This window comes from Pongo abelii, chromosome 18 (genome assembly GCF_028885655.2).
Source record: "Pongo abelii isolate AG06213 chromosome 18, NHGRI_mPonAbe1-v2.0_pri, whole genome shotgun sequence".
Classification (NCBI taxonomy): domain Eukaryota; kingdom Metazoa; phylum Chordata; class Mammalia; order Primates; family Hominidae; genus Pongo; species Pongo abelii.
The window spans coordinates 62,170,691-62,193,584 of record NC_072003.2 but is presented as its reverse complement, the minus strand read 5'-3'; the positions used below and the strand labels follow the sequence as shown (position 1 = coordinate 62,193,584).

At 37.8% G+C, this 22,894-nt stretch overlaps 1 pseudogene; it reads left to right on the top strand.

The window, feature by feature from the left end:
• The first annotated feature begins 848 nt into the window (after window positions 1-848).
• LOC100939828 (small ribosomal subunit protein uS2B-like) lies at window positions 849-1,810 on the top strand (annotated as a pseudogene).
• The last annotated feature ends 21,084 nt before the right edge of the window (window positions 1,811-22,894 follow it).

Genomic DNA, 22,894 nt, shown 5'->3' with positions numbered 1-22,894 from the left:
TAAGAACCCAGGGCACAATCCCAGTAACAAAGCTTGAGACATGTTCCGAAACCAAGGATCTTCTCCTCAGCTTAACATTTGTTTCCATTGTTGACAGGATAAAATACAGGTTACTCAGTATGACCTCAAAATACATTTATAGCCTCATGTTCAATTCAACTCAACCACTTGGAGATCTCTGGGCATCTGGGTGTATTTTATACTGTTATTATTTGGGATGTATGTTTGCTTAAATTTATTTCTCCCTTATCTTTGTATATCTCCATGTGTCCATCCCTGGCTTCTCTCTCCAGCTCATACTGTTGTTTCAAGTTTCAGTTAGGTCAAAAGGAAGCCTCATCTGTTCCCGAAATTTAAGTAGATATGTATTTCTGTGTTACCATAGCTCAGGATCCTCAGGCTACCTTCCTGTACTATGCCTCATCCCATCCCTGAATATTATAATTGTTTTGGCATAGAGCGAGCATTGGATAAAACCTTGGCCAATTTATGGACAAATAAATGAATGAAGAAACAGGGGAGCCAAGAAATGTAAATGAATACAGGCTCTTATTATTATGTTATTATCATTATTATTATTTAATTTATTTTTTTCCTCTACAAAGCTGTTCAGTGGTAAAATTTTGAAAGCCTGGGGTGGGCCTGACAGCTTTCTCGTTTCAGTAAAAACCCCTCAACTCATACCTTTAGTCTCTGGCTAGTCCTCAGAATTCAACCAGCACTCCCTGAAAGCCCTCATTTGCATGTCTTTGTTCATGTTCTTCTTTAACCTAGTATTACTCAACATGTATCTTTCAAAGTCTATAGAAAAGCAGTTCCGCGCTATCTGCAGAGGGGTCCATACAGCGTTGTTCTGGATTACCGTCATAACTTAAAGGGAAACTTTCACAATGTCCGGAGCCCTTGATGTCCTGCAAATGAAGGAGGAGGATGTCCTTAAGTTCCTTGCAGCAGGAACCCACTTAGGTGGCACCAGTCTTGACTTCCAGATGGAAAAGTACATCTATAAAAGGAAAAGTGATGGCATCTATATCATAAATCTGAAGAGGACCTGGGAGAAGCTTCTGCTGGCAGCTCGTGCTATTGTTGCCATTGAAAACCCTGCTGATGTCAGTGTTATATCCTCCACGAATACTGGCCAGAGGGCTGCGCTGAAGTTTGCTGCTGCCACTGGAGCCACTCCAATTGCTGGCCGCTTCACTCCTGGAACCTTCACTAACCAGATCCAGGCAGCCTTCTGGGAGCCACAGCTTCTTGTGGTTACTGACCCCAGGGCTGACCACCAGCCTCTCACGGAGGCATCTTATGTTAACCTACCTACCATTGCGCTGTAACACAGATTCTCCTCTGCGCTATGTGGACATTGCCATCCCATGCAACAACAAGGGAGCTCACTCCGTGGGTTTGATGTGGTGGATGCTGGCTCGGGAAGTTCTGCGCATGCGTGGCACCATTTCCCGTGAACACCCATGGGAGGTCATGCCTGATCTGTACTTCTACAGAGATCCTGAAGAGATTGAAAAAGAAGAGCAGGCTGCTGCTGAAAAGGCAGTGACCAAGGAGGAATTTCAGGGTGAATGGACTGCTCCAGCTCCTGAGTTCACTGCTACTCAGCCTGAGGTTGCAGACTGGTCTGAAGGTGTACAGGTGCCCTCTGTGCCTATTCAGCTGTTCCCTACTGAAGACTGGAGCGCTCAGCCTGCCACGGAAGACTGGTCTGCAGCTCCCACTGCTCAGGCTGCTGAATGGGTAGGAGCAACCACTGACTGGTCTTAAGCTGTTCTTGCATAGGCTCTTAAGCAACATGGAAAAATGGTTGATGGAAAATAAACATCAGTTTCTTAAAAAAAAAAAAAAAAAAAAAAGAAAGAAAAGCAGTTCATCATTAGTCTTTACCATATTCTCTACTCACGATTAATCTCTATAAACTTTCTTATCCTATTAAATGTAGCTAATACTTGAGAGAGGTGATATAATCTAATGACAATTAGATTTGAGTGATGACCTAGCCAACTTCGTAACTTTAACTGTGGAAAGTAGTTTGTTCTCTCTGAGCCTTTGTTTCTTCATCTGAAATGTGGTTACAATCTACTTATTTTGCCTCTGGGTTATTAGAACTACATGCAAATCGTTGTGTGAAATAAATTAGCACAACCCTGGCACATAGGGAGGTAGTGAACATTTATTACACATATACTCCTTGAAATCAAATGATCCTAGAAATTTAATTGTCAATCTATTATTAAATTTTGAAATAAATCTGCTTTTCATTTAAAATAATTAGCTAAAGTGTTTTACATTTTAAAATAAGCTTTACATGAATGATTCTTTATAAATGTTTTTTCTTTAAAAACAATGATATAGTAATTGTGTTGGCAGCCCAGCATTTTGGAAGTGCTAGTCTCATTGAAATGCAACTGCCGTCTGCTTGCTATTCACACTTGATTCCCACTTGCTGCTTGACCTCTTTTAAATAGGCACATCCATTTTCATCTTTGAATTTATTTGTTTTATGAGGTCACTGACTGCATTAGCAATGTGTGTGACCAATGGGGAATGCTTATGACTGAGAAGGGCCAAATGAGGGAACAGTAGTTCAGCATCTTTAGGGCCCATGATGGGAAGAGGAAGAGAAGAGACGAGACAGGAGGATAAAAAATTAGGTTCTCAGCCAAATCCACAAAGAAGAGATTGAATCAATTTGTCTGGAACCTGATCAAGATGCAACAACCTTTAACCTTCAGCACATTTAGGGCAGAGTTTGCTGCAAAATTCCAAATGGCTTTGCTAGTAAAAGCAATAGCTGATTATGTAGCCACAGGTTTTGTTGTTGTTGTTGATTTCCAGTCATTTTTATTACTGTTACAATTGAAATTTCAAATATTAAAGTCAAGTTGTTCTTTGAGAAGTAGAGAAAAAGAACACCAGAAATGAGACTTTCCATCTTTCTACTTACTATAACTAGAATATTTCAATGTACCCAACAATAAAATCTTACTTTTCCAATTTTGGTAACAGGATAAAAAGCAAGGTGCTCTAACTGGGAAAAAGAATCAAAGGAAATCTGTTTGATAACAAGTATATTCTATAGTTTCTATCTAAAATAAGTTAATAATTTGGTGATTATTTGATGAATATGATTTATTTAAAAAGCATATTGATGATACTCCAGTGGATTTTATTTTGGTCTAGAAAATTCTGAAAGATTGCCTGCCTCAATCAAATCAATCAGGTAATTTCTAAAACATAGATTTATTTTTGAAACTATATATATTCTTGAAATTATCAAAGTTGTTTTGTTTTTGCATTTCATCATTGGCAAATTATTGTCAACAGCAGAAACCTTCTTTGGAAGAAAAATGGAAACCTTATATAAAACCCAAATGTGTATATATATATAATCAGAATATATATATATATATAAAATCAGAATATATATACATAAAATCAGAATATATATATTTGTAATCAGAATATATATATATATTCTTTTGTAATCAGAGCTATTTTAAATGAAATAAGGGAGAGTTCTTGAATTCGCATATGTGAAAACAATTAAAATTCTACTTCATGTCACTCTGAGTAAAGAATCCTAACCTAGAAATTCAACAAAGTTGTACAACAATAGAGCAAATTTAGAATGTTTAGACTTCTAGTCTAATGCCCTTTCTGAATATGTTCAAACGGAAGTCCCTAGACAGAATGCATCAGGCTCACCTTGTGCACATGTCAAACATAAGGTAAAGTTTCCTGAGCCCCATCTTAGATTCACTGAATCAAAATCATCCACGGCCCAGGATTTTATTAGGTCTCAGTATTATTCTTAGTGTACTTTGAAAATTAGGAAACACTCTTCTTTTTACTGCAACAGAGTCTCCTTTAATACTTTTTGAATGTTTTGTAGGCATTGCATTAAACTTGCTTTCTTTCATCTACTTACTTATTTCACTATTTTTTAATACTTATTATGTGTTGGGTATTGATTGTACTACGTGCTGGTCATACAATATTAAGCAAAACATTCAAGGCCTCTTCTTTCATGAGGAATTAAGTAGACCGAACATTAATGAAGCTACTCAAACGGTTTGACAGGTAACCAGTAAGGCTGTTTGCAATATTTTTCCTGACAAAGGAACAATTAGAAGCAGTATGTTAAATTGTAGCACTTACCTAATGGTGGTCTCCCTTCCTTAGAATTTCCTGAGATAATTTGCAGTAGTTTACATGGTGGTATGTTAATATGCCTTTTATTTCTAGTAATTCCCTATTGATTTTTTTTTCTTTGTTTCTTCCTCTTTTTTTATCGCCACCAAGAACTTCTGTTTCTTGGTCGCAGTGGCACTACATGAGTTACCATGGTAACAATGCGTTTTGGAGAATAACAAAAGTAAATATGTATGTACTATGTCAGCACATCAGTTGCTAATTCCTGGAGGAGGGCTGAAATTGTGTTTAGCAGGCTTTTGCTTTGAAAATGGTCCAAGTTTTGTTTTGAAATATATTTTCTTAATTGAATAGTTGCAGTTTACTAATTAGAGTCAAGAAAGACACTTTTTAACAGCCATGTAGAAAGGGTCAGAGAGAATAAAATGTATCCTTTAAAGACAAACATGATTTAATGAATTTGGTAGAAGGGACTAAATTAGTCATGCTAAAAAAGATCAAAATGACATACAATATTGTGTACTCCAAAGAGACATTTTCATTGATTTCTTCAATTTGAGGAACAGAGACATAAATACAGTATTTATTTAGTATAACATTCTACATCAGAAAAATAGAATAAGATAATGTGAAAGCCCAAAGGATCCTGGGAAGCCATCCAAGTCCAAGGTAACACAGTGAGTGAGTGGTAAAGCTTGACCTTGAACTGATTCCTACTCAAAGTTCATTATTTCCCTCCATGAAACTTGGAGTGCTGCCTTTTAACAAGTAGGGTGTAATAACCAATGTTCCCATTCCCTGTTGTTTCCTTAGCCTGCTGCCATGGCCACCAGCTCATCAACTGTTACCTGTAATATTCCAACATGCTCCAAATTCTTTCCCCAGCCTTCTTTCCTGACCTCCCCAATCTATTGCCACACTTCTAGAGTAAAATGTCAAGTTTTCAAAGCACGTAGCATAGTGCAAACTTTGGTTTTGCTTTTCAAGGCATTTCCTATTGGGGACGCAACCTTGCGTTGTAGAATAATCTCCCACTGTTTCTCCAGTTAGCCCCTTGGTTCCACAGCTATCAAACTACTTGCTGCCCCTTGAACACTCCAGTTCTTTTTCCTGTTTCTATACTGTTGCTCAGCCAGTCCACTTTGCATAAGATGACCTAGCATGCCACGCTCTCATGCCACCCTTGGCATGCTAGAAACACTATACATTATTTGGCACACTGTATAGAGAACACCTTCTCTTCAGTATTTCTCTTGAATTAATCCACAGCACTAGCATAGCTAGCTGTTTTTACTTTTCAGATTATATGGCATTTTTTACACCTCTCTCTAAACATTTCGCCATGTGGTAATTATGGATTTACAGTTCCATCTTTTCCTCCTGACTGTGCTCAGGAGCAAGTACCATGTCTGACTCATCTTTGTGTGTCCAGGGACAAGCACAGGACCTAGAACAAATGATGGTGAAGGATGGAGTGAATGGCCAATGCTTCTGAGATGTAGCATTATTGTTCTTGACACCTACCAAGCAGAAAATTGTACATAAAAACAAACAAAAATTCTTTTATTCTGTCTCTTGCAGCAGACCCCAGGAGGGTATGCTGATGGGTAAAAAATGAAACATTGCTTCACCTCCCGCCTCATTATCTAGTTATTTGTAATGGACCTATTCTCCAAAGGTAGAAGTTACTGCAGACCTGTATGAAATACTCAAAGGAATGACTGGCTTTGCTCTTTGTATAATTTGCATTACTACACAACTGCATTGGTAAAGCACTTCTCATACAAAAAGCAGTTTACTGACTATTTTTATAGGTCCAAATTATGTCATTTGGAATCACACACTTTAAGTTTTCTTCTTCTTCCACATAAACACATTTTAGTTCTGCATTCATCTTAATCTTATCTATTGTCCAGACTATACTCTTAGCCCCATCAACTCTTTATCATTGGGCATAATATCTAGCTCATTCACCACTCTAACTGCACTCTCTGTAAGCAATCCATTTGGCAATGTTTCCAGTGACTAATTACAGCTGCAATTATATGTTCTGAACATTTTCTTATTTGGTTTAAGAAAGAGAAATAGGGCCAGGCGCGGTGGCTCACTCCTGTAATCCCAGCACTTTGGGAGGCCGAGGTGGGTGGATCATGAGGTCAGGAGTTCAAGACCAGTCTGACCAACATGGTGAAATCCCATCTCTACTAAAACTACAAAAATTAGCCGGGCATGGTGGTGGGTGCCTGTAATCCCAGCTACTCAGGAGGCTGAGGCAGGAGAATCGCTTGAACCCAGGAGGTGGAGGTTGCAGTGAGCAGAGATCGTGCCATTGAATTCCAGCCTGGGTGAAGAGCAAGACTCTGTCTCAAAAAAAAAATATACATTGTTTTGATGACATCATTATTAAATGATAATAAAAGCCAGGCTTTATTTTTTTTCTATCAGGGCCTATGCTAACTGTGTTACATATGCTGTGTCATTCAAACCTCCAAGATACAATCTGAAGGAGATACACCCATGTAAGTTAACAGATGAGAAAACTGAGCCTCCTATACAAGTGTCTTGCCCAAGGCCATAACATCCCAAGGTTTCTAACTATATGCTGTTGAAACTATACCTTGTTTAACATATAGTTAAAACCATAAACTATATGCTATTTTCACAGAAGATTGAAAGCAACTCCTAGACCTTCTTTGTTCTATTTACTGTATATTTTTTTTAAAATTATCAAAGCAAAGTCAAATATTGTGTTAAAATCATTAAATTCCTATGCTATAGTTCCATCTCAGAGATTCAGGGGTATCACTGAAATCCAACAAGGATGTGGATATACAGGATTACACAAGTAAGAAATGTTATAAATGTCCAGAAGAATGAATTCTGTTTCCTGATACATTCTTGACTAATATAGGTTTGGCGCAATACAGTTTGTATATGCTTTGTCTTCCGTGGCCAAGGCAGCTTCAAGAAGCATATTGAAAAAATTATCATTTTGATTGTGCTACAAAATACATTTTTCATCTACAATATACAATGCTGAAGTGAAGACTGACCTAAGAAACCTATTCCTGGAAATCTGATGATTGTTCCAGATGGAAGAGTTGAAAGATAATTTTGCAAACTGTAACTGCCCTGGAATTTTAAAAGTTTTGAGTCAACTTTGACTTACTGAAGTATTTCACACTCAGAGGCAAGGAAATGATACTCTTAAACATTTACCCTTTGCTCAGACACAACGATGGCCTTCATCTCATAAAAATAAAGCACAGTTAATATTTACTTTCTTCAACTGAAAATTTATCATTTTCTTTTGAAACTCCAATCATTCTATCTGCAAAAGATGTAACTGAAGGCAATAAGTAAATAAATAAAGGTCAGAAACAAGGCTGAATACGCAGAAAGTCCCCTGGTAAGGTAAAACAAGGCATGAGATTTAGAGCTGCTGCCTTCCAATGGAACTCTTTTAATAAGTTACAGAAAGTGGGTGAATGAGCAAAAAAAAAAAAGAAAAAAAAGAATAAAACATAATAATAATAATCATAAAGGAAAGAAAGGCAATAAAATAAACTGAAGGTTCTCTGTTTTTCCCATTAAAACTAGGGCTAGCAAAAAAATCATATATGATTGTACACTGATGTACATACAATTTTACATTCCACTTCAGCAGATTCCCAGATTTCCCAGAGCTTTCTGATATACTTTCGGGTGCGTGTTGTTTGTGTGTGTATGTGTGTGTGTGTGTTTCAAGCTATTCTTTGCAGTAAAATATGAATACAGTTGTCTCTTGGTATCCACGAGAGATTGGTTCCAGGGACCCCCATGGATACCAAAATCTGAAGCTACTCAAGTCCCTTATATAAAATGGTGTTGTATTTGCATGTAACCTACACACATCCTTCCATACACTTTAATCTCTAGATTACTTATTAAACCAAATAAGAGTGTAAATGCTATATATTTTAGGTTGGTGCGTAAGTAATTGAGGTTTTTGCTGTTACTTTAGTAGCAAAAAATGCAATTACTTTTGCACCAACCTAATAGTGTTTATACATATTTTCACTTGTATTAATTTTTATTTTTGTATTTTTTTTTTTACTTTTTGAATATTTTCAATCTGCAATTGGTTGAACCTGCAGATACCGGAGGTCAACTGTATAAGTTTTATCATCCGGATTTTACATATAAGGGAATTAAAGGTCAGAAATGTATTGTAACATATCCAAGATCATCGAATCAACAAAGTTGGAGATTTGACTTTCATACCAGCTGATGTAACTGCATGCCTTCCCCATACACATTTTAAATTTTCAATTTTGTAGATGTGTGTATGTTTGTGTGTGGCTTTGTATGTATGTGTGTGTGTGTTTGCAATGTGAGAATAAGAATTGATATACAACAGGCAACATTTTGTATTTTTCTTTTTTCAAAACAAACATACATAGAAGATCATTTAACCACTAATACGTTGGAAAGGTATTAATTTCAAATAGGATGCAGTTAAACTGAATAAGGTATGTATTCATGATCATGTTATAGTAAATGTACACCACTGTTCTACCTATTACTCACCACTTCCTGTCTCCTTGACCCCATTTCTTATTCAGCCACTGCTGTGGCAGCCACTCTGCTGGAGAAGCCAGCAGCATCTCCTTGCGGTCTTTGTTTCCTATCTCCTGTGTCCCACCTCAGGGTTTCTCTGATATCAAGGCACAGAAATTCAGCACAAACTCACTCAGCACCCATGGCCCTGCAACTCGGAATCTCATGGATTTGAGTAGGGCCTGGATCAAGAATGCTTTCTAGCAGGTCCAGACTGTTACAGGCTGTGTCACCACATGACCCGCTCATTCAATAATGCTAGAGTTATCCAGGCTGGATAAGATTGGTGTGTGGAATCTCTGGAAAGCTCCAACAGGAGGTTCTTAGATGAGATTCCTAGGACTTGGAAAAAATCCACGCCTTCAACAGAGGAGAACACCTCAGAATCTGAAAAACAGCTCCCACCCTGATGCTGGGCCCTCGCAGAGACAAAGAGAGACTGAAAATGATGGAAATTAAGTGTCCACATGGACAAAGCTGCCCATCATGACTTGTCATGAGGCCGAGCAGGTGCAGCAGGGGTCCACCATGGAAAGCAATGGACATGTTATATACAGGCTGGGACCATACTGATTTGGAAGGTGAGCATAAATTATACAAAGATGTGGCCCCATCTTCCACATCAACTACCTGTGCCTCACCAGTACTTCCCTTGACTCACATACCTCCCCAGCCAATACCTTGTCTTTGTTTTTATGACCAACTAATGGAGGAGGAAAAATCTTAAACCTGGTTCACAAATGGGTAAGTGTGATTAGCTGGTACAGGCCACAGAGGGACTGCTACTTTACCAAGGGCCACCCAGGGGTGTTCCCAAAGGACAGTGATGAAAAACTTTCCAATGAGTGAAGTTTCGTGTAGCATAGCTAGTGATCAATTTTTTATAAATAGGTAAGTGGCCTGGGGTGAAAATATACAGGGAGCCCCTGGTGAATGGTTGGCTGGTGAGTAAAAGACTGAGAAGGTGCAAGAGTGATTGGGATTGGGACAAAGGAATTTGGAAGAAAGGTATGCAAATGAACAAAGAGAAGCCAGTACAAAGTTCAAAAACATTTGTGTCTCGCATTAATGCTCACAGAGTGTCCACTGAAGAGAAGGCATCCAGGTAAGACATGAATACAGCTCACCACACAAGTATTAGCGCAACGGCCCATGCATGGAATGGCCTTAGCGGCAAGGATGAAGGCTAGAATGGACCATACACCCTGGGCTCCCTCCCAGCAAGTCTGACCAAGTAACTGTTAGCCTTTAATGCCTAAAGCAAGCAGCAGAGCCCAACACTGATCCCTCAAGATGATACCCTCTCTTTAATGAACCAATAGCCATCTAATGACAGGATAACTACTGGAAATCTGCACTGAAGAAGACAGTGATTATTTACATAAAGGTTTGCCTTTTCTGTTTGCAGTGCCTATGGAAGCACTACCAACCAAATACTTGTCAAATTCCTAATGCTTTCATGACATTCTGCACAGCCTGTCTTCAGACTAGGAGACAAGTTTGTGGCAACAAATGTGCAAAAATAAACCAGTGACTGTAACCCTCCAATTAAATTACACATTCATTATATAAAATTAGAAAACCTTGGTGGGGCTTAATGGTCTGTACCTGTAGTCTCAGTACTTTGGGATGCCAAGGTGGGAGAATCACTTGAGGCCAGAAGTCTGAGACCAGCCTTGGCAACAAAAGGGGAGACCCCATCTCTACAAAAAAAATTAATTAGTCAGATGAGGTGGCACATATTCACAGTTCTGGGTACTCAGGAGGCTGAGGCAGGAGGATTATTTGAGCCTAAGAGTTTGAGGCTGCAGTGAGCTGTGATTGTGCCACTGCACTACAGCTTGGGCAACACAGTAATACACAGTCTCTAAATTTGTTTTGAAGTAGACAACGTCAAAGAATAGTGCAAAATACATTAAAGGTTTAGCCAAAGCACCAGCTAAGGAACAAGTCCTTGAAGGATTCAGATGCCACACTCCTATATGTGATATTTGTAGAATCAACAGCTCTAATGTATAGTCCAGAGAGGATAGAATACATAAGCTCAGGAACCAAATTGTGGAATGATGAACAACTCTTTTTAGCTTTATTCAGTTTGACCTAATTTTACTTATTTGACTCAATTAAGGAAAACATAAAAGTATGCTTTTCATCCTCATGACCTTAGGCAAAACTGTATTAGTGTTCTTGATCTGGGATGGGTGGAGGGGATCACTTCCACCAGAAGAAACAATGTTTTCCACTGAATTTGAAGCCAATGCTACCACCTAATCACCGTGACATTCTGTCAGTGGTCCAACAGGCAAAAAGTATTGCTATTCTGATAGAGATAAATGCCTCTGATTAGAATGAGCCCCAGTCATGCCACTGGGTTGTCTTTTGGTGCTTCTGTGCCTGGTAATATTAATGCATAGGAAATTATAGGAACCACAGCACAGCAAGAGAAAGCCAAATATGGGCTCAGACTTCTCCTTTCGGGTAGAGTCAGAGTGACCCAGCTCTAGGACTAACATCCTACAGCAGCGGAAATCCTGGGCAAAGGTGAGTGAAATATAAGATAAGTGCTGGAGTAGACAGATAATGAATTTTGTCTCTGTATCAGCCACAGCAGTGGAGTTAGCAACTTGTTCTACCAAACCTTCTCTAATGTTTTGCAGAGCCTAACTATATTAGTTTTGCATTACTATAAAGGAATACCCGAGACTGGTTAATTTATAAAGAAAAAAGGTTTAACTGGCCCATGATTCTGCAGGCTGTACAGGAAGCATGGTGCCAGCATCTGCTCAGCTTCTGGTGAGGCCTCAGTGAGCTTTTACTCATGGTGAAGGTGAAGCAGGAACAGGTGTGTCACATGGCAAGGGAGAGACTGGCCAAGTGAGAATGTGGGAGGAGACAGGCTCTTTTAAACCAACCACCTCTTGTTGAATTCATAGAACAAGAACTCACTCATTACCTGAGTATGGCACCAATCCATTCATGAGGAAACAGCCTCCATGATCCAAACATCTCCCATCAGGCCCCACTTCCAGCACTGGGGAATCACATTTCAACATGAGATTTGCATAAGCATCCAAATTACATCAGCGGCCTTCCTGAAAGGTACTCTAGGAGAGACTGAAGTCAATGAAGGATACAGGCCAATCTGAGTATTGCAAAGTGCACTCTTCTTGACAGCTCTTACTGTGGCCACTATTGAAGCAACCAAATTCACACACGTTCCATTAGCTTCTCTGTAATGCAACTCTGTTTTAGACCAATGCCAAGGAATTCTTTCTTCCTATCCAGAGACTTCTTTGATTTCACCATATGGGATGCCCAAGAGAACTCTAATGATTTATGCTGGTGCGATACAGAAGTGTATGGGAGTGAAAGCCTTGGGGCTGTTTTGACCAATGTATGATGGAAGCTCATAACTAAATGCTATTCGTTTCTGTGCTGAGCAGTCAGTTTTCTGAGAAATTTCACCAGGCTCCTCAGAATTTGAGACTCAGCATGAGTGGCACAAATAAATAACCAATAGTGCATATTTATTATGCATACGAAAAACCATATGTTATTGGTTTTCCTTCTTTCTTGGTTACATTACTAGGTTTTTTTACTCCTGTGCTCTGGGATTATTTCCCACACAGACTACCAGCTTGCAAGCCTTTCATATGAGGCTCTGATTTTAGGGAACTTAGATTAAAACACTTGTATTTAGAAGTGTCTTTTAAAAATTATGCATATATATTCATGCATAACTTTCATTTTGCTGTTGGCAGTGGAAACTTTATTATAGACTCCACTGTTTGTACTCCTAAGCTCTATCAGAGTAGCTTCATTGAGAACTTGGCATTTGACATGGTCTCGGATACATGTTGACTTTCAACAGAAGTTGGAATGGTGTTCTTTTGTGGATCAATCACATCCATTTTCCAAATGATGAGTTTCTCTGTCCTTTCTTAAAAGGTGTATAAAAACATGTGGCTCGTAAATATCAGGCTTTGGGTAAAGCCTAATATTTGGGTAATATTTGGGTAAAGGGGAGTAGTATGAGCCTAGCCACTGTAAGAATTTTATTATATCCTATTTCATTAGCTAATAATTGTGTGTGATCCTATTACGTACTTGGTGGATGTGTATTCAATCTCTCTTACCCTGTACAACACTTTGAGTTAGCCCTTATGATGAACATATCCAGAGTAACACATTTAAATGCAGAGATGGGATTTGAACCCAGACCTTTGGACTCCAAAGACTACATTTTTAAAATTATAATGTATTCTGCCTATCACTAGACTACATTCTATTCAGACAGTCTAGCTGTGAGGCATATACAGGGATGTAGAGAAGGTCACAGCCATGCCTGAAGGGTATGAAAAAGGCTTGTGCATCAGAAAAATTACATCACATTTGATTTGAATACCTTGCAGGTCGATATTTTATAGAGTATATAAAATGGCAATAAAAGATAATGGAGAAAATAAAGATAATTCATTTTCTCAGAAGCATTGATCATCACGAAACGAATATTTCCTTTTTCTCCTTTGTACCAAATGGGGAATTTGTTCAATATTCTTAATTTACAGAAAATATACAATGCAGTTAGACACTTTAAGTGCTCCTTGCATTTAGTTAATTACTATAAAATTGTTTCCAGAAAGGAGAAACTTCTCTGTGTATTTTATTTACATTTTTTCAAGTCCAACTTTGAAGCCATTATATGAATAATTCATCAGGCTTGATGTTTAACGACTTCGTACAGGGCTTTTTATTTTGAATTCTCAGTTGGTGCACACATTTGCCACAGACTTGTCAACAATCACTTGAGGATTCTCCTACTTTCCTCCACAAAGCAAGAGTTGAAGCTCAAAAGAGTCTTCCCTCATTACACATGGGCGTTAGCCATTTCATATCATATTGAATGGACAACTAGTCACGTTTGCCACCTTCCTTTAATATTTACCGTGGAAGTCAATTAGGTTTCAGTCACAATGAAACAGCGCCTGTAATCCACATAGAAGCAGCTCAGTGGAGTGGAACAGTGCACGGAGAAAAGAAAGAATGCTGAAATAATGGATTTAATAAGGAAGTGACTGTAGAAGTACCGGAATGCTTTAGGAAGAGATGCCTCAGTGCTGGGCACAAGAAATTAAACAAGAGTGTGGCTCTAAGTTGCCTCATAATAGTCCAGCTGGACTGGACTTCAGATGATACTTGAGGGCTTTCTCCTGACATTTTAAAAGTACGTACTATACCAGCTATAGTTACACAAAGTATCTTATAAAATGTCTTTAGGATTAGCAGTAATCACATCAATTTATAACACCAAAGGGCAACACAGAACAGTGGTAAAAAGCCTCGCTCCACCTCCACTACACAGTAGCTACATAACCTTAGAAATTAAGTTGAGATATTTGATTCTTATTTTTCTCAGCTAAAGCCCAGAGGTCATGAAAAACAATGTATTGAGTTATCGTGTTTTTTTAAAAAAAGATGTATCTATGCAAAGCACTTCCTATTTTCTTGATACATAGAATGCTCAGAAATAAGAACTATAAATCTATAACTGCTAATTAGCATTTTATAAATCAGGTTTAAGGTAGGAAACAAATAATTTGGGGAAAAAATTGGGAAACACTGTATGAACCCTACTGCTCATATTTGAGCAAACACAGAAAATGTGTCCAGTTTTTGGTCACACTATTTAAGAGCCTTTGTATAATGGAGTTTTAAGAGAAGATCATTCTTACAACTTAAGACAAATGTGTCTTAAACTAGGATACTTTAGCAGTATGCTAGTTTGATGTAGAAATTGTGTATAGTACTTTTTGAAACAGAAATGTTCAGACTCCTACAAATATTGTGATCAAAGTCTGCAGAGGCCCAGGCATCCAAATTTTTACAAAAGCTCTAAAGTAAGTCTTACAAATACTCAGTCTGTTTTTTTTGTTTGCTTGTTTTGTTTTTTTTTTAATTTTTGAGACGGAGTCTTACTATGTCACCCAGGCTGGAATGCAGTGGTGCTATCTTGGCTCACTGCAACCTCCAACTCCTGGGTTCAAGTGATTATCCCACCTCAGTCTCCCAAGTAGCTGGGATTACAGGTGCATACCACCATGCCTGGCTAATTTTTGTATTTTGTTTTTAGTAGAGACGGGGTTTTGTCATGTTCGCCAGGCTGGTCTCAAACTGCTGACCTCAAATGATCTGCCCTCCTCGGCTTCCCAAAGAGCTGGGATTACAGGAGTGACCCACTGCTCCCGGCCTTTACTCAGTCTTGAGAACAGCAGAAATAGTCAATAGTAATAATTATAATTATAGTAATGATAGATGTTTTTATTGAATATAAATTGCTGGGGCCTATGCCAAGTAGTTTAAATATATTATCTCACTGAATCTTTCCAGTATTTCTGGTCACTTTATTAGTGGGTAAACTGAGGCTCACAGAGGTTAAGTAATTTGCTCATGACCTCAGAATTTGTGAGTGATTTAGCTGATATTCACACCCGAATCTCCCAAGTCCATAGATGGTAGCCATTCCTACTGGGTGTAACATGACCCTTGTTCCATGTTGGGATTTTTTCAGTGATAGAGTTTGTTTTCAAGCTCTCCAGACGAGCAGTGAGAACTAACACTAATCATGTGCTTGAGCTCCATTGGCTTCAAGTACACCTTTTCATATTTAATATGTGCCCATCTCATTTGAATCCATGACAAAAATAAAAGCTGGAGGAAATCTATGGGAAATCATATACTTCATGTCTTAGTCCTTGAATCTGGAGCTTAAGTGAAACTGATTTTAAATTAATATCTTTCAAACATGTTGATCTCTCTCTTGAAATATAAAATACTTAGCATTCTATTTACTTCTGCCTGATTATTTTTATATGTCCAAACTCAGTTCACTAATTACCTTGTCCGAGTAGTCTTTCCTGAACTCGCAAAAGAGTGGAAGTTTCCAGTGTTCTCATTATATCCTACACCATACCTCTAACTTTGCACTAATCACACCATAATTTTCTATTTCCCATGATGTTTTGAGCAAACTAGATACTTGCACATCGATGCTTTTAGGAAGAGAAAATGGGTAAGAGGAAGGGAAACCTGGATTCATGAATGGAATATGTGAAAGAAAGACCTGTAAGTACTAAAGATAGTGATTTCTAGGAAGCTTTGAGAATGAGGATTAGGAATATAAAATGTATCATAAATGTGTACATTAAGTATAGACAATCCTATATATTTTTGTACCCTGCTAAATTTATTTTTCAGTGATTCCTTTGAAAACATTAATATCCACCCATTTCACCTACTTGTGATGACACATTACGTGCTACTAGAATGAGCTATGAGGAATCAAAGCTTCTCTAAAAGCCAAGTCTTTACAGAGGAGACAGACACCTGTGCAACTAAGCAGGACCTCCGATGGAGTTAAATGCCAATGTTTCATTAATCATAGAGTTCAATTTAGCAGACTTACAGATGCTCAGGTATGGCAGGAAGCTGAAAGAGAGAACTGCAATTTTCTCTGGGGTCAACAATAAAGGAGAAGTTCTCTGATGTGAAAAGGGTAAAAGTTTTAGAGAGAGAAACATTCAGAGTTAAATCTCAATTCTGCTTCTTTTCTGGTGTGTGGTTTCTAGTAAGTTACCCAACTTCTTTTAACTACAGCTTGGTCTGCAGTAAAATAGATAATAACACTTAAAAGCTTTTGTGAGGCGGGGAGACAATATTAGTAAAGTAACAAGAATATAGTAGACAATCGGTAAGTGAAATCACTCTCTGTTAGTTGTTACATTAAATATTACTATCAGTCAACATCAGAATATACTTTTGAATGTCCACTCCTGCCGTGTGTGTGTGTGTGTGTGTGTGTGTGTGTGTGTGTGTGAGGGAGGCAGGGGAGATAAAGAGAAACAGAGAAGGAAAGAGAGAAAGAGAGAGAGAGAGAAACAGCTGGTCTAGTGTGTTTCTAACCCACCCTGCATTCACATTTAATGATAATTCCATTTCACTTTTTCTAACTGCTGCACATTTTGAGTACGTGTGTGTGTGAGCGTGCACGTGTGTGTGTGTGTGAGACAGAGAGAGAGAAAGAGAGAGAGATGTGTAAGCTTAATGAGATTGATGGAGAAGATGGATTCCTAAATTGTTGCTAATGGTCTAGACATTTCACTGTTTTGTCAACAAAGCCCTATTGTTGAAGGCAATGTTTTCTCACTATGTCAATATCTCTGCCATGTTGTGTTGATATTAATGGAACTGCCAGGAAAGGAATTTAATTAATCATTTCCCAGAATAACTACTGTCAGCATTCATCGCCTAGCTGAAGGCATTCAGCCCAGTGAGGAGGGTCTCTCAGCACATGTTCAGGCCCCTTAGTTATGTGGTGAGAATATATTTGTGTAAGGCTGGTTGAGATCCTGAGAAAGAAATTAGTTTGGTCTCTCAGATCTATAAACAGGTTATGCTTTGTTCCACAAACAATTATTCGGATTACTATACTGTGCCGCTACTTTGCAGGATATTGTAGCAACAATTCTGCTCTGTGATAGACCATAGGATAATTACTTGAATCTAGTAAGGACACAGCGTTTAATAATACCCTGTTTCTGGTTGGGAGTGGTGGCTCACGCCTATAGTCCGAGCACTTTGGGAGGCAGAGGCGGGTAGATCACTTGATGTCAGAAGTTAGGGACCAGCCTGGCCAACATGGTGAAATCCCACTTCTATTAAAAATACAAAAATTAGCTGGGCGTGGTGGCGTGCACCTGAGGTCCCACCTACTTAGGAGCCTGAGGTGGAAGGAACCCTTGAACCTGGGAGTTGGAAGTTGCAGTGAACCAAGATGGCGTCACTGCACTCCAGCTTGGGTGACAGAGCGAGACTCCATCTAAAAAAAAAAAAAAAAAATTGTTTCCTCTAAAAAAAAAAGTGCTTAAATCTCTAGTATATTTTACATTTTGAGAACTCAAAGAAGGAGGGTGAGAAGTGTGCTCTCTCTCTGCTTACTCTTTTTTTTTTTTTTTGAGGTGGAGTCTCACTGTCTCCCAGGCTGGAGTGCAATGGCGCGATCTCGGCTCACTGCAAGCTCCGCCTCCCGGGTTCACGCCATTCTCCTGCCTCAACCTCCTGAGTAGCTGGGACTACAGGCGCCCGCCACCACGCCCGGCTAATTTTTTGTATTTTTAGTAGAAACAGCGTTTACCCGTGTTAGCCAGGATGGTCTCGATCTCCTGACGTCGTGATCCGCCCGCCTCGGCCTCCCAAAGTGCTGGGATTACAGGCGTGAGCCACCGCGCCCGGCCTCTCTGCTTACTCTTTTATGCTTCAAGAGTAACTGACAGGGTTTCTTTGCAGAGTCCTGGCTGGGCCACGTTTATTAGTGGGTCTTGCTCTTCTTCCATCAGTGTGGTTGAATGCTCACTAAAAACAAGGACATGCCCTCCCATGGGACAGGGTCTTTTCTACTTTATACCTTGGAATTCTCCTGGTTTTTGTCTTCTGCTCCTGGTGTAAATAAACAAGAAGCTGCTAACATACAAAGTTTCAAATTTAAGATTAGGATGAACAAGCCCCAAATTGGGGTGTGGGGGTTATTATCCTTTTGGCAAGTATTATTTTGTTAGATAATAAGGCATATCCTCCAGCTCAGTTTACCAGAGCTCTGGATGAAGGTGTGAGGCAGATGCTCAACTAATCATACATTAGTAGCTTGATTTCATATTTTCTTTCATGTATCTTTCCCAGGGATTGTATGAGGAGGAGAGAAGATGGGCTAATACAGAGTTAGATATTACTGAATCAACTGAATCCAATTGGATATCTTCCCAAACCTACCTTACCTCCCAAAAAAAAGCTAAAATAACTAAATCTTGAAATGAAATTATCTCCCCCACACATTTCCTCCAATTACAGGATCTATTTCTTCCTTACTAAAATTATTTTGTCTTAGTGTGAACTCTCTCATAAGTTAAAACCTTCACACAAACCCAAACATTTCCCAGAAGGAGATTGTTATATGTAAAGAGATTTATTAATTTGTGAAAAAACACTGAGAGCTCAGCTTTCATTATTTTCTATTTAAATCATTAAATATGGGCACATTTTTGTCATCTAGTGACTAGCAGCAGGATAGAAGGAAAATTTTCTTATACCATCTGTGAAAATAAACGCAAACCCAGGTCCCACAATAAATATATGTATCTTTGAATAAAACTAAAATACACCCTATAAAAATAGATAAATGAAAGCAGCAATTGTTTCTGTGGTGACTGCTTCACCAAAGCTGTGTTTATTTTTCTGTCTGCTTTCAAATATTCTGAAATAATAAGAGAGTGATTCTCCGAAGCTTCAAGTTCCATATGCTTTCCTGCGATAACTAAACTCTGCGTGGAGATGAATGAATGCATGATGTTATACATTGGGATTTACTTGGCAAGAGCAGGAAAAGAAAGAGAGTCAGTTTAGTGTTTCTAATTGTCTGCAGAGCTGAAGGTTAAAATTTGTAGAAGGTTAAAATTTGTAGAAGAAAATAGTTACAAAGGACTAGAATTCAAAGGCACTGGGGGAGAGAAATTTGAAGTAAATAATGTATCAAAACCAGTCTGGAGTCTTCTCTCTAGGAAGTGTCCTGTATGGGATCTAATTTTAGGAGAATCATTTACTAAGTTCAGGGAAGAAAATAACTTTCTTGAATAATTGTGATTGAACAAGGCAAGAACACTTAGGTGGGGAATAAGGGACATCATTGGTGGGATAGTGAAGTCTTCCCCACCATTATATTAGATAGCCATACCTACAGTCACACCACAAAAAGAGGTGAAGTAAGGCAATAATTTGGGGAGGATAGTCAAATAAATATTTGTTCCCTGTATGTCTGTAAGAGTAAACAATGTAATTTTGTACTTTTAGCATCTCTCTGTGCAATACTTTTTCAAAATCAAAAATTACACTCAATTTTATCTGAAGTTACATACAAACTTGGCCAACTAAAATACTATAAAGAGTACAAAGAAAGAGAAAAGTGAGGCTCATTCAGAGGAAAAATAAGAGCAAATAAATGGTATCTTCCAGACAGATTAGTACAAACATACACAATAATAGTCATATAAATCTGTTTTGTTCCTTCTGGAAACATGGATGAGGGTCCCACACTGGAAATAGAAGTTGTGGTCTTCCAGAATGTGGCTGAGATGAGAAAGGGTGGGCAAAAGCAAGTAAAAATGCCATAAAACTTTCTTACCGTTTTCAAGTTATCTTTATCTTAATTCATCATATATTTGGTTGTTTTAAACTTTTGATTATTTTCCAGAATTCTGACAAAGTTGGTTCTAATAATGCTTGTTTGTCAATATTTCTGTGAAAGGATGTCTGCTTAGAACTGCATACTCTGCCATTTTGCTCAATAAGTTATCTAGTTACATGTTTTTTTCTCTGTGTCACTATTATTTGTTTTTATGACTGCATTGGTTCAATTGAATTTATATTGTTTCAATTTTTAATAGACTTTATTTTTAGAGAAGTTTTAGATTCATAGCAAAATGAGGGGAAGGTACAATTCTCATATATTGCAATCATATCCATAATTCAAGGCCCAGTCTCTATTTCTCACATGCTAGAACTACTTCTTCAGTTATTTCCAGCAGATGAATACTCATATACTATCCTAAAGCTTAGAGTTACATAGAAATGTATCTAAGTTCAATAAACCCATTTTAACAAAAGGACTCAGAATTCCAAAGAAGAGTGCTATTCCAAAAATGTCATGGTTGCAGAGCAAAAAATGGAACCCAGATAATTTGATCCTTTGTGTACCTTATAGTTACTTTTAAATTCTTGGATTTATTCAAACATCATCACTTTAGCCCTCGTGGTTTGAATTTGATTATGCATAATTCTAAATTACATAGATTATATTTTCACTGTTTTTGTGGCTAAATAGCAGTTGGACTGGACTAGTTCAATATACTTCAATGTCTTTCTTGCCCATCTGTAGCTTGCCACACTGCACATTTATTAGGAGACATTTTAACTACCGGGAGTTTATTAAATAGCTTTATTAAAGAATAATTTATGTACCATAAAATTCTGCCCTATTTCTGTATAGTTTGATGCATTCAGGTGAATGTATACATTCCTGCAGCCATCACCACAATCAAGATTTGGGACATGTCCATCATCTCTAAAGTTCACTTACGCCCCTCTCTAGCCACTCCCTGCCTCCTGTCCCAACTCAGCCCCAGGGAACCACAAGTCTGTTTTCTGTTGTTACAGTTTTGTTTTTTTCTAGAATTTCCTTTGTGCCTGACTTTCATTTGGCACAATGATTTTGAGATTCATCTATGGCTTTGCCTGTATCAGTAGTTTTGCTGAATGCATTCCATTGGATGGACGTATCATATTTTGTTTATTTTTCACCAGTTAATGGTTATTTGTATGATTATTTGTACTTCTGTTCCCCAGTGCTTTGGCTCTTATGGCTACTGATATAACATTCACACAAAAGCCTGTGTATGAACAATTGTTTTGTCTTAGAAATGCCTGGAAGTGTCATCGTTAGGGCTTACTCTTATGTGTATGTTTGACATTTTAAGTAACAGACAAATTATTTTCGTTAGTGGTTGTGCCATTGTGCAATCCCCCTCTGTATTAGTTTGCTAGTTTGGGCATAACAAAGTACCACTGACAGAGTGTCACAAACTTAAAAGAGATTTATTTTCTCATAGTTTGATAGCTATAAATGCAAGATCAAGGTGTCAGCAGGGCTGATTTTTTCTGTCTGTCTTCTTGACTTGTTGTTAGCTGTCTTCTTCCTGTGGCTTCATATGGTCATTGTCCTGTGTGTGTATATCTGCATCTAATTTCCTTTTCTTACAAGGATACAAGTCATATTGGATAAGATTAGCAGCCATCCATTTGACCCTATTTAGTTACCAATTTAAAGGCTCCAAATACACATTTTGAGGTACTGAGGGTTGGGACTTCAACATTTGAATGTTGAAAAAAACACAATTCCTCCCATATACCCATCAACAATGTATGAACATTTCAATTCTTCCAAATTCTCATCACTATATGATAAATAGTTGCTATTCTACTAGGTGTGTAGCCATATCTCATAGTGGTAGTAATTTATATTTTCCTAATGACTAATAATATTGAACATCTTTTTGTATGCTTATTGGACTCTGTATATTTTCTTTTGTAAAGTATCTATTCAAATATTTCTTCATTTATCTTAATGTGTTGTTAGTCTTCTTACTATTGAGTTATAAGAGTTCTTTATATTTTCTGGACCAAATTCTTTTGCCATATATATATTTACTAAATAATTTCTTCTAATCTATAACTTGTCTTTTCATATCTTAAGTGTATTTTTCAAAGGCCAAAATATTTTAATTTTGATTAAAACCAATTTACCAATTTTTATCTGGTTCACGATTTTTGAGTCCTACCTAAGAAATTTTTCCTTAACCCAAGAATACAAACCTTCTCTTTTTTCTTTTTCTTAAATAAATGGTGTGAGAAAAGAATCAATGTTCATTTTATTCTGCATAAATATCCAGGAATCTCAGTACCATTTATTGAAAAGGCTATATTTTTCCATTTGATTACTCTGGAATTTTTCTTGAAATTCAATAAATCATATTGTATAGGCTGATTTCTGAATTCACACCTGTTTCATTGTCTTCTCGTAAATTAGGTAGCTTAAATTTTTAAACCTTTTATTTCTAAAAATTATTTTAATTATTCTGTCATTTGCATTGTAATATAGTTTATAATTAATTAAGTCCTGGAAGTGTGATTTTTTACAGAAGACAACTCTCAGTTGACATTATTCTGATTCCCTCTTGAATAGGCTTGTCATCTTTATCTCCAGCTATGGTTTGCCCCTTTTTGCATTTATTCTGCTCCTTATATCATTTGGGAAATACAAATGTGTGTGTGGGGGGGGAGGGGGGCGGGGACCCTCATCCATGTTTCCAGAAGGAACAAAACAGATTTATATGACAATTATTGTGATTATGTATGTTTGTACTAATCTGTCTGGAAGATACGTGAAGAAGTTGTAAGGTGCCTGTGTCTGTTTCTCCTTTCTTGGAACTCAGGGCATAAAAACATTAGGCATTGCTCGAAAACATTATAA